This window comes from Gekko japonicus, unplaced genomic scaffold (assembly GCF_001447785.1).
Source record: "Gekko japonicus isolate JY-2015 unplaced genomic scaffold, Gekko_japonicus_V1.1 scaffold637, whole genome shotgun sequence".
Lineage (NCBI taxonomy): Eukaryota > Metazoa > Chordata > Lepidosauria > Squamata > Gekkonidae > Gekko > Gekko japonicus.
Window position 1 is genome coordinate 595,728 of NW_015172573.1, and position 12,114 is coordinate 607,841.

General features: G+C 47.6%; 1 protein-coding gene across 1 annotated transcript in view; it reads left to right on the forward strand.

Moving 5' to 3' along the window:
• Nucleotides 1-2,651: 2,651 nt before the first annotated feature.
• The window catches only part of RARG (retinoic acid receptor, gamma), a 184,852-nt gene continuing 175,389 nt past the window's right edge, over nucleotides 2,652-12,114 (forward strand). The window contains exon 1 of the mRNA XM_015421378.1: nucleotides 2,652-2,864. The gene's annotated coding sequence lies outside the window, so the exon portion shown is untranslated. The remainder of the gene's footprint in view (nucleotides 2,865-12,114) is intronic.

Here is a 12,114-nt window from a genome sequence, read left to right on the forward strand (position 1 = left end):
AAGCTGAGTGAGTGTGAGCTATCTCACAGTTTTTCAGCCTCCAGCTCACACATTTTTGTCTTAGCTCAGGAAGGAGGGCTCCAGAGCAAACTAATTTATGCAATAGCCAAATCGCTCACTCACAACTTTAATGCCAGTAGCTCACAAAGTAGAATTTTTGCTCGCAAGACTCCATAGTTTACAGGGATTAACGGAAGGAAGAGGGCCCAGGCTGGTATCATAGCAAGAACAATAACTATGTCATGCATCCCAAACAGGCAACTGGAAGAGCAGAGTTGAGACCAAAAGAACTCAGATCCAAGAATCAGATTGGAATCTGTGAAAACATTCCAGCAGCAGAGAAATAAACCCCACAGTTTCCCCGATGAGTCGGGTTAAAGGAGGTTTTTCTGTAACCCCCAGAGAAAAATATGGGAGCCCCCTAGGCCATGCCTGTATTGGGTATGATGTTGTGTAGATGCTCTCAAATACAGCGGTGGCTGTCCGCATGGAGTAAAATCCTTGTGTAGAAGCAACCTTTCTTATCCTGCCCCATCAAGACTGAACTCTATGTGGTTTATGAAGAAGAGGCTTAACTGATTCCCTAGCTAGATCAAGTAATGGATCTTGCATAATTTGACTTCAGCAGGCAAGATCAGGAGTTGCCATGACCTGTAGCTTCCAAATGGCACCCTCTGTACTTCCTTAGTACAGTTTGGTGTAGTGGTTAAGTGCACGGACTCTAATCTGGGAGAACCAGGTTTGATTCCCCACTCCTCCACATGCACCTGCTGGATGACCTTGGGCAAGTCATAGTTCTGGCACAGCTGTTCTTGAAAAAGAGCAGTTTCTGTCAGAGCTCTCTCAGCCCCACCTACCTGTCTGTTGTGGGGAGGGGAAGGAGTTTGTAAACTGCTCTGAGGCTCCTTTGGGTAGTGAATCCAATCTCTTCTTCTTCTTCTTAGTATGACTTTAGTAAAGAGGCAAAGGCTGTCGGGACTGATAGCTGTGTGGTTGTTGGAAAATTGCACCATGTGAGCAGCTGCCCTACCTGGTGATCTGGATGGTATCACAGTACCTGCCAGACACGCATAATCTACAATTGCTTTGTTTTACCAAAGGGCTGAAGACATGGCATGGTGGTTTTCAAACTTTCTGCTTCAGCCTGACCACGCATTACAATTTCCCCACTTCCTCCCTGAGTTCTGGTGATCATACATGCTCGGCAAGTTCTATGCTTGGAACTTAGTTCCCAGGCATGCAAGGGCTGATTCGGATCAGGACCATGGCACATAGGGAAAGGGGGTTAACCCCCCCCCCCAAACTGGGTTGTTTTTCCATTCTGAAATGGCCCCAGGGAGTGCTGTTTGGCCCACTGGGGAAATTTACATGGCGGCCATCAATTGTCCCAAAGTTTGGTTCCCTTCTGAGTCAAGTAGCACCCCCAGTCCACTCCAAGTTCAGAAAATGCTGCAGTACCAGTCGGAATTGACCTTATGTGCCTGGGAACTCACTTTGATCTCCAGGACCTTAGGTGTGGGAGGGAACACAAGGAAAACAATGTGTTCTCAGGGAGAACCATGTCCATGTAATCCTAAACTGGGAAGGCGCACCCAGGCCTACCCCCTGTGCAGTGTCAGAAATCTACTGCTCAAGCATTCCCAAAACATGGCTGTCCAGCCTCTGCTAGAAGATTGCCAGCAAGGCGGGGTAGAGCATGTCCCACATCCACATATTTGGTTCCAGTGTTGTGCTGCACTTAACCAATAGGAAGCTTCTCTTAATGATCCACAAAAATCTACTCCCCTGTAAACTGAAGTCCACCAGATCTAGTCTAACCCTCTGAAATAACAGAGAACAACACTTTGCTGTCTTCCACCTGTCTGCTGAGGAACCCTTGAGGAGTGGCCATGGAACTTCAGCACATTGCAGGGGATTCTGGGATATAATGTCCGGTGCACACTCAGTTCACAAGGGCCACTTGCCCGGTCTGTTGTGTCTCAGCCCTGAAATGACGTGGGTGTTATGAAGAAAAACTTTTGACATTCTCTAGCAATTACACATGGTATGTGGGATCGGTAACAGGTGGGCAAGCCTTTTCTTCAAAGGAAGTTTGTCCCCCATGACTGAACTACCTGCTGAGGAACCCCTGATAACTTTTTTTGAGAAACCTCGCAGTCCTCATAATAGTTTGGGAACCCCTCATGTAGTACCCAAAGGGTGGCACATTTTTAACGACTCAAGTGACGAAAGAGACACTCTGGAGTGGCCCTCAAAACTCACATGTGGCGCGTCTGTGTGGGAAGAGTTAATCTAGAAATCGGTGGATTGGTCTCTCCTTCCTGGTTTTATTCGACACAATGAAAACAAATGTTGTGTTTGTGTATGTGTGCGAGTGCATACTAGGTGAGGGCCAGGCTTATGACGCATCCTTTCTCCCCCTCACTTGGCGGACAAAACCTCTCAGCTCTGTGACACTGGAACAGTCCTGATGTCAAGTCCTTTTGACAATCTGACAGACGCCTGAGCGTTGGGGGGGGGGGGAGAGAGCGGCAGCCTCTGTAGCAGCAGCAGGAGGAGGAGGAGGAGGAGGAGGAGGAGAGAAAATATTTTCCGTGTCTTCGCCTGAAGTCATTCTGTGGTTTTTGAAAAAATGTGCTGTATATTTTCAGGGCTGTGTCACATGACCTGCTAGGGTTATGAATAGCTGAGTATAATGATTTCTTAGTGAACGTTTAAAAAAAAGAGAGAGCGAGAGAGAGAGAGAGTGAGTGATTCTCAGCGAGAGGGAGGCTCGCATTCGTTCAGCTACAGCAGGCAAAGAGACGGAACGTGGAAAGTTCCCCCGACTCCAGGTGTCTGTGTCCCCCGCACCAGGCAGCCAGGTGAGTGGGAAATAAGGCTGGGCCTTGGTGTAAGGTGGGAGGTCAGATCTGTGGTTTGGCATCTGGTCTTCCTTTCCTTGGCACTGCTGCACTTGGCATTTCGGGGGACATCTGTGGACTCTCTTCTTTCTTTTTAGAAGAGCAAAACTTCCCAAGAGTTGGTTTTTGTTTTACTTTTGCTTTGCTCTCTGTGTGGGTCGGGTGGGTGGGTGTGAGGAGGGCTGCCGGTGGAAGGGAGGAAAAGAAGCCGTGTGGATCCGAGCGAGCAGATGTGAGAGAGATCCAAGTGGTGCACACATGTGAGGCAGTGGTTGTGTGTGTGCCTGAGCGGCGGTGTGAGGGGTTTGTGAATAAACGGCGGGGGACTGGGATTGTATGAGAAAGTGTGTGTGTGTGTGTGTGTGGAGAGACCAAGTGCCTGTAAAGGCAATTGTTATGAGTTGTGACATTTGCGTGTGTTTGAGTTGGTAAGATTCCTCATCGGGGCAAGCCCTGACTGGGTGAGTGGGCGCGTTAGTTAAGGGACCCTGCTCACCCTCGGAGTTGATTCTTCCTGTCCCAACTCCCTGTCTATTCTACTCTCCCACAGTGGGGCTGTGGATGGTATCTCCACCTAATGATGGGGTGTGTGTTTTAAGTGGGTGTTGCTTCTCTTAGGGCCTGTGGTAGTGGGAAGGTGGTGGAATCCTGACCCCTTTTCGATCACTGGCCCGACTGCTGCATTTTTAATAGAGAACGACAAACGGTGTGCGGAATGGGCAGATACTGGACTGGTTTTGTGCATGCCGAGAGGGTAGGCATCTCTCTTCTCCTTGAGTGGAGAAAGAAGTTCAAAAGCACATGGGAAACATAACTTGGGGGGTTGGGATGTGCGTACGGCCGCCCTTGAGATACCCAGGGGACAGTGTATTAGCATCTGCAGGGCTTTGAAGGAATCCTTTGGCCAGAAGCATGTTGTAATGGTGGGTAAGAGTGTATTGGGTGGGGTGGAAGACGTCTGGGCCGTTGGATGAACATAGCGATGAGCAAAGGCTCCTGGTGAAGTGCTCTCTGAAATCACTGTACGCTATCCATCTCTCTCTCTCTCTCTCTCTCTCTCTTTCTATCTCTTTCGTGGCGTGCGCACGCACACAAAACCCTCCACGATTATTACAATAAACTTCTCCATTACTGCATCTTAGGCCTTCCCAATTAAACAATGCTGCTGCCTTGACACCTATCTCCAGATGATGTCCCTCATGGAAAGTTGTGATAGTGCTAGGGTTGCCAGCTGTGGACTGGGAAACACCTGGAGATTTTGGGGGTGGAGCCTGGAGAGGGGAGGGTTTGTGGAGGGGAGGGACCTCAGCCGGGGACAAGGCCATAGAGTCTACCCTCCAAAGCAGCCATTTGCTCCAGGGGACGTGATCATCTGGAGATCAACTGCAATAGCAGGAGATCTCCAGGTGCTACCTGGAGTTTGGCAACCGTAGATCGCACAGAAGTTTACTGCTCATTCCTTGACCGTACTGGGAGAATTAAGGTTAACAACACAGTACTTTCCACACACACGTCTTTCCACATTCATCTCTCCACCTGTAACCATCTTCCTCCACCCAATCTTGCCCTCTTTTCTTTTTACAGTGTACATCATCTCATTGTGTATATAGAGAACACACTTTGTATTGTCTCTCCCCTTGAGCTTGGCTGATGATTGTAAACATATATTTGCTTTTGTTCTGTCCAGTAGGCATTGAGCCTGTTACCTTGGAGATCTTAGATGCCAGTGCACGAGTGGATCCAATTCTCAGGTCCTGCTGTGGAGAGATATACAGTGGCATAGATGGGGAGGTCAAGATGTCAGGCCTGGGAACACACTGGGATACAGGGCCTGGGCTGTTTTTATTGATGCGAATCTATAGATTTAAATTCAACTTTTAATGGGGGGAAAATTGGAATCCAAGTATAGTTTGGATCTGTTAAGTGAGCACCCCCTAAAGGAAAATTTGGGGATTGCTCCCTGGCTAATAAGTTTTTCTTCTGATATCTTTCAGTCCTGTGGTTCAGAGTGCCCCTTCTGTAATCTAGAGGCCAGGGGAGACACTTCTCTTTCCGTTGTAAACATAGGAGAAAGTTGAGGCTGATGGTCATATTGCTGACTGACAAGGTCACGCAGAGCAGTGAAATGGATCAAGCGCTGGGTTCTCCAAATTGCAGTTGGAGCACATGAATATTGTACGACTGTGACTGAAACCTTCAGTTCTCCCTTCCCTGTTCATCTGGTGTTTCTTTGTTCATAGAACAACATAGGCTTTTTTTTGGGGGGGGGACGGGTCATATGGTTGCCAACTCCATTGGGGTGGAGAGACTGAAGAGGGAGGGTGGGTGTGGGGAGGAGAGAGACCTCGGCGGGGGCATAATGCCATAGAGTCTACCCTCTAAAGCTGCTGTTTGCTCCAGGGGAATTAATCTTGGTAAACTGGAGATCAGTTGTCATTCCAGGAAATCTCCATGCAGCACCTGGAGGTTGGCAGCCTTGCTGAATGGCTATATGGACCTGGGTGGGGGGTGGTCTTTTGAGCCTGAAAAACAGGATTCAGGCTCACTTGCATGATAACAGCTGTCCAACAACAAGACTTCTTAGGTGGTGGAATCTTCTGGAATTCCCTAGCTGGGGTTCCCTTTGTTTCGTCCTTGGTCATTAGTGGGAACGCGTGCCCCCCAAAACAAACTGTTCAGCGGCACAATTAAATTGGGACTTGTAACTTGGCTCTGGGTTGCTGGTTGCCTGTGGCAAGGAAATGTACACCTTGGCCACCAAGCAGAGAGCAAGAGACACATTTCAAATGTCGGCTCTTTTGTGTTTCAGGATGCAAAGAATCACAGTAGAGAGAGGTGAGGCTAGTTGGGCTAAGAACTTCTTTGGATTTGTTTGCAAGGCAGATCTGACTACAAATTGCATGGCCTTTGGTGTGCAGGTCACTTTGCAGCCTAGTTTCAGGTGGTAGACAGGTCGGTCTGCAGTAGAAGAGCTAGATTCGAGTCCTGTAGCACCTTAGAGACCAACAAGATTTCCAGGGTATAAACTTTTGAGAGTCAAAACTCCCTTTGTCAGATATCTGGTGAAGGGAGCTTTGACTCTCAAAAGAGCCAGTTTGGTGTAGTGGTTAAGAGCATGGACTCTACTCTGGGAGAACCGGGTTTGATTCTCCATTCCTCGACATGCGGTTGCTGGTGTGACCTTGGGTCAGTCACAAGTTATTTCAGAGGTGTTCTCTCAAGGGCAGTTCTCAAAAGAGCTCTGTGAGCCCCACCTACCTCACAGGGTGTCTGTTGTGGGGAGGGAAAGGGAAAAGGGATTGTAAGACGCTCTGACGCTCCTTTGGGTAGTGAAGGGTGGGGTATGAAACCAATCTTCTCCTCCTCCTCCTCAGAAATCGTGTTGGTCTTTAAGGTGCTACTGGACTCAAAGCTAGCTCTTTATAGTCTAGTGTTGCGAACCTCAAATGCTTAAGGATAGTAATTTTTCTTCTCTTATGTTACCTTATCTGTCCTATTAATTATATTTTATCCCATCCTTCCTCCCAAGAGCCCAGGACAGCATATATTTATTTATGTAGAATATTTTTAACCACTTTCACCATTACTCTTTTTTCACATTCTTTTATCAAGCCATGTTCTCCAGTTACTTCTTTTGTGGTGACTTCTCTCTGTCTCCCCTGTTTGTGGTGAGTCCTCTGGTTGGAGTCCTAGTTTCCCAGGTCATCTGAATTATTTGCTGGAAACAGATGTTTAACCTGTTATTATAAGGTGCGTGTGAGTCTGGGGTTATAGCGTTCCCTTCTCCAAGTGTTTCCAGCATCACTTTGGTGTTCCAACGTGCTGCAGGATCTCAAAGACTGAGTAGTCGTCAAAGAGGTGGCGGCTGCAGAAACAAGTTAGGAAAATATGATAGTGAGAGACGACAAAGAATCAAGATCCAGGCTAGAAAAACTCGCGTTCATCATTCCCATCCTCCTCTCCTCCCCCATTAGTCTCATGACTGAAATTCATATCCAGAATTTCAAAACCTGACAATTTGAGGTGGGACGCAAACCTAAGTAGATCTGGTCAGCACCATATTCAGTGGGGCAAACTCCCAGGCCAAAAATGGTGATGGAAAGAGCCGTCTAACTCCCAGGAAAGTGCTGTTCTTAGCGCTTGGAGGCCAAAAATGGTGATGGAAAGAGCCGTCAAGTTGCAGCCAACTTATGACAACTTTCAAGGCAAGAGACTAATAAAGGTGGTTTGCCATTGCCTGCATCTGTGAAGCAATGGTGGTCTCCCATCCAAGTACTAACCAGGGCTGACCCTACTTAGACTTCCAAGATCTGACAAGATCAGGCTAGCCTGAGCCACCCAAATCTGGATGGGTTTCACACTAAAGAATATTTTTCACACTTCTTACATTCAGGGAACCCTTTCAATTTAGAGAGAGAGAGATCCTGCAGAAACTGCAGAAGATCCTGGGTACAGTTCTAGAGGGCACGGTCAATTTATATAGGGTTCCAGCCATATCGAACACATCTCACTGTACTTCCATGTGGACCATAGGACCTAGAACAATCTCAGTACTCCCCTGTGGTGCATACAGGAGAAGATCAGTAATGGCAAATGAGTTTCTTTTCAGTGGAAGCCTGTCTTCCATCATCAGTGTCCTCCTGGAAGGACCTTTGATAAACTTCAGTAAACTTCTAAGGAACCTCAGGATTTTATGGGACACACAGTTTGAAAACAACTGGCCTAGGGACAGCACAGCATCTCTACCAGGTGTGACTTTAACACATTGCCATGTGTGTACGTGTGTGAGGATGATGAAAAGTACCATGCAATGGAATGCCTCCTTGGGAATGTTCAGTCTGGAGAAGAGGAGGTTGAAGGGGCACACAATGTATTTGAAGGGCTATCACATAGAGGAGGGCAGGGAGCTGTTCCTGGTGGCAGCAAAGGATAGGACTCCCAATAATGGGTTTAAATTAAGGGTGGGGAGGTCCCGGCTGGATATTAGGGAAAACTTTTTTATTATTTGTTATTACTTTCAGTTACACTAAGAGTTGTTCAACAGTGGAATCAGCTGCCTAGGGAGGTGGTGAGCTCCCCCTCCCTGGCAGTCTTTAAGCAGCGGCTGGACAAACACTTGTCAGGGATGTTCTAGGCCAGTGATGGCGAACCTTTTAGAGACCGAGTGCCCAAACTGCGACCCAAAACCCACTTATTGATCGCAAAGTGCCAACACGGCAATTTAACCTGAATACTGAGGTTTTAGTTTAGAAAAAACAACTCATACATTAACTTAAGACGATCCAAACAAAGTAAGGGAAGCAATCCCAAATGCTTTCATTTACTTACAATTATTTGGCAGAGAATTCGACACTTTAATGATGGTCTGGGCCTGGCTGGGGCGATGGCACGCGTGCCCACAGAGAGGGCTCTGAGTGCCACCTCTGGCACCTGTGCCATAGGTTCGCCACCACTGCTCTAGGCTGATCCTGCATTGAGCAGGGGGTTGGGCTAGATGGCCTGTATGGCCACTTCCAACTATGTTATTATGTGATTCTATTTAACCATGACCCTTGGATCATGAAATTCTGATGAGGCCTTCTGTGCTAACGCATTGCACATGCCCTGCCCAGGGGAGTTGGCAGTGGGAAAGCAATCTCTGTTACCAGAGTATAGACTCTTTCAGAAGAGTAATGAGCACGAGGACTCCACGGTCCACACTGCAATGCCATGAAATTCAGGTGAGGGAGGAGGTTTCTAGAGGCTAAGTAAGGGAGCTAGGAGTCTTGGGTTGGGTCTTGTCTCCTCCTTCCCCACCCCCTTGCGATTTGCTGGAGCTGAATCGGTGAGGCCCTGTGTTTCTGTGTTTGCCCAACGGGGATAGCTCTGACCTGTTTCCCAAAGCTGGGTGTTTGATGCCTTGCCTCAGTGTTCAGAGATGCCTCTGTGAAAGATTAGAGGGGATTGAGTCTCAGAAATGGCTAGTCTCCAAGGCCTGGTCCACACATGCAGCAGAATGAGGTGGCGGTGGGATGGAAAAGCACCAGCAGGTGGATCTTCCTGTTGTGCTAGATTTCTCTACTGTCATGGAGTTTTTGTTTGAGCCAAGGGCATTCAAGAGGTGGAATCCACCACCTACAGTGGGGAAGTGGTCCACTCCACTGCCTCCAGGTTCTACCATCTCAATCCCCTCCTCCTTCCCTGGTATATATGAACCTGGCTGAATCAATGCCTGGTCCCCCCTGGGAGCAGGGTTGCCAACCTCCAGGTGGGGTCCTGGAGACCTCCCAGTATTACAACTGATCTCCAGACTTCCAAGGTCAGTTTCCCTGGAGAAAATGGCTTCTTTGAAGGGTGAAGTCTATGGCTGAGGTCCCTCCCCAAACCCTGCCCTCCGCACACTCTACCCCCCAAATCTCCAGGTTTTTCCGAGCCCAAAGCTGGCAACCCCAAGGCTCATTTCTCTTTCTTTTGGAAGTTCATTGTGTATCTATGACTAGGACTCTGTGACGTAGGGTTGCCGACCCACAGGTGGGACCTGGAGACCACCAGGAATTACAACTGGTCTCCAGATGCCAGGGCTCAGTTCCCCTGGAGAAAAATGGCTGCTTTGGGAGGTGGACTCTGTGGTATTTACTGAAGTCTCCAAGCTGCACCCTCTCCAGATTCCACACACACACCCCAAATCCCCAGCAGTTTTCCAAACTGGAGTTGACAACCCTACTGTGGAGGTTGTCTTTCCGAGCTTTCACACTGCTTTTCGAAAAAAATGAATGCAAGTTTCTAGCCCTCGGTTATAGAAAATAGAAATGTGAGGGCCATCATCCCACAAAGGCTCAAATTGGAAGGGAATGGTCAATGGTAACCCAAGTAGAAGTCAGTGTTCGGGCCAGCCTCCTGTACTTCTTGCGATGGCTTACTGTTCCCTCTGCTGGGCTTCTCAGCTTCAACTCCATCCAAAATAAGCAATGCATGCAAATGCACTCAATTTGCATAATTCTGCTTGCTGCGTTTGGGTTGGCTTGGCACAGAGACAGCTTCGCAAGTTGCTGTCCTTTCCTTGGCCCCCTTTTTTCCTTGCTGCTTCTTTGGCATGTGGTTCCTCTTACCCAGCCTCCGCTCCTAGGGCCAAAAAAAAAAAAAGAGGAGGAGGAGGAGGAAAAAAAGATGCTAGCCAAAAAATGTTGGTTGCTAGCCAAAATAAAGTTTATCCAGCTCTTCCCTCCCATTGGCACTGAACCGGGTAGCAAGCTGTATCCCATTCTCAGTTGGTAGCTGCTTTTAAGCTACAGGCTTCCTCTTGTTCCAGCACATGTCACCTAGAGGTGGCACATGAGAAGGGTGGATCGGGACACCCGGTGGATAGATACCTAGGCTAGTTCAGTGCCTGCGCTGGAAAAAGTTACCTTTTAGTGCACAGGATATCTTAAAGCTATAGGTTTCAAGTGAGAAGGCAGTTCCTGGAAATGTTTCCTGATTCTGGGAACACGGTGGCAAGATTTTGCCTTTGTTTCAAGCAAAGCAGTGGCCGGTGATATTGGGAGGGCACCCAAGAGACCTTAAATTTATTTATTTATCTCACAGGGGTCTCCCCAATGAGGACCCCAAGCAGCTTAGATTGTTCTCCTTTATTTTATTCTCAACAGCCCTGCGAAGTAGGTTAACTTGTGAGTGCCTGTCACCTCCTTTCACTTGTTTCAGAAGTCCATGACCACATTTGCAATATTGACAAGGTGGTAAGGTAGGATTGGTCTACCCGAGTAAAATAGGGGGAATGGCATGGGGGAAGAATTAAGCCCCCTCTCCCCTGATTCCTGAACTGAATTGGTCCCCGTATGCTTGGAAGTTTAAGTTTCAACCAAGAACTCACAGTGCATATCTGACATAACCCAGGACAGACCTAGAGACAGATCTTGGAATTGTATAGGTCCAGGTGAGTAGCCATGTTGGTCTGAAGCGGTAGAACAAATTTTGAGCCCAGTGGCACCTTGAAGACCAACAGAAGTTTATTTAAGGTATGAGCTTTCATATGCACACTCAGTTCTTCAGATACATAGAAATAGAAGTTAACATTTCATATAATATAGGCAGATGCTTCTATATAGATGAACAGCAAAATGTTAACTTCCATTTCTATATATCTGGAGAAGTGTGCATGCACACAAAAACTCATACCTTGAATAAACCTTCGTTGGTCTTAAAGGTGCCACTGGACTCAAAATTTTGAATTTCATCGTTAGGGCCTGAGAGAAAAGGAAGCCTCAAGAAGAGGCACCCTTGAAACTATTTATGAAGGCCCAATATGTTTCTAGTCATATGTCTCTTCTTCAGGGGTAATTGCAGAACAAATTCGATGTCCCCCTTCAATTTCCACTGGTGGAGAAACTGTAGCATGTAAGCCTGTGCAACAGAAGCTGATGTACCTAAACCAAATGGATATGGCTGTCAAGTTACGGCCAACTTACGGAAACCGCTCATGGGGTTTTTAAGGCGAGAGATGAACAGAGGCGGTTTGCCATTGACTGGCTCTGCACAGCAACCCTAAACTTCCTGGGTGGTCTCCCATCCAAATACTAACCAGGACTGACCCCGCTTACCTTTCAATATCTGAAGAGTCTGGGCTAGCCTAAGCCATCCAGTTCAGGGCAATCACAATACCTTGAATAATCAAGCCTTATGTTAGGCAGGAAGAGAAGTTGTATCCTGGGGTTCTTTGGAAAGAATTGTGCTGAGTGCGGTAAGCATTTAGAGTGAAAGTTATTGTCTCTCAGTTGGGTGGTGGTACACTTCTCAAAACCTTCCTGCCAGCATCTCCAATAACATCTCATGTCCTACCTCTCCTCAGCAAAGGTTGAAGCCTTCCTACTGCCCAAGAGCCTTTCTTTGATGGAAGCCATTACCATCCAAAGAAGGTTCCTTAGACCTCAGACTTTGCTGAGAGAGTTGTAGTATATGTGTGTGCAAAGTGCCGTCAAACCACCGCTGACTTATGGCGACCCCAGCAAGGGGCTTTCAAGACATGTGAGAAGCATAGGTGGTTTGCCATTGTCTTCCTCTGCAGATTCTTCTTTGCTGGTCCACCATCCAAGTACGGACTTGGCTTAGCTTCCAAGATCTGATGAGATCGGGCCATACCATGCCGCCTTCGCTCCGGAGTTGTAGTATACAAGTCAATAATTTGAAAACTATCTGGGGGAATACTTTATTTTGGCTGAATGTGTAGAAAGTAGCC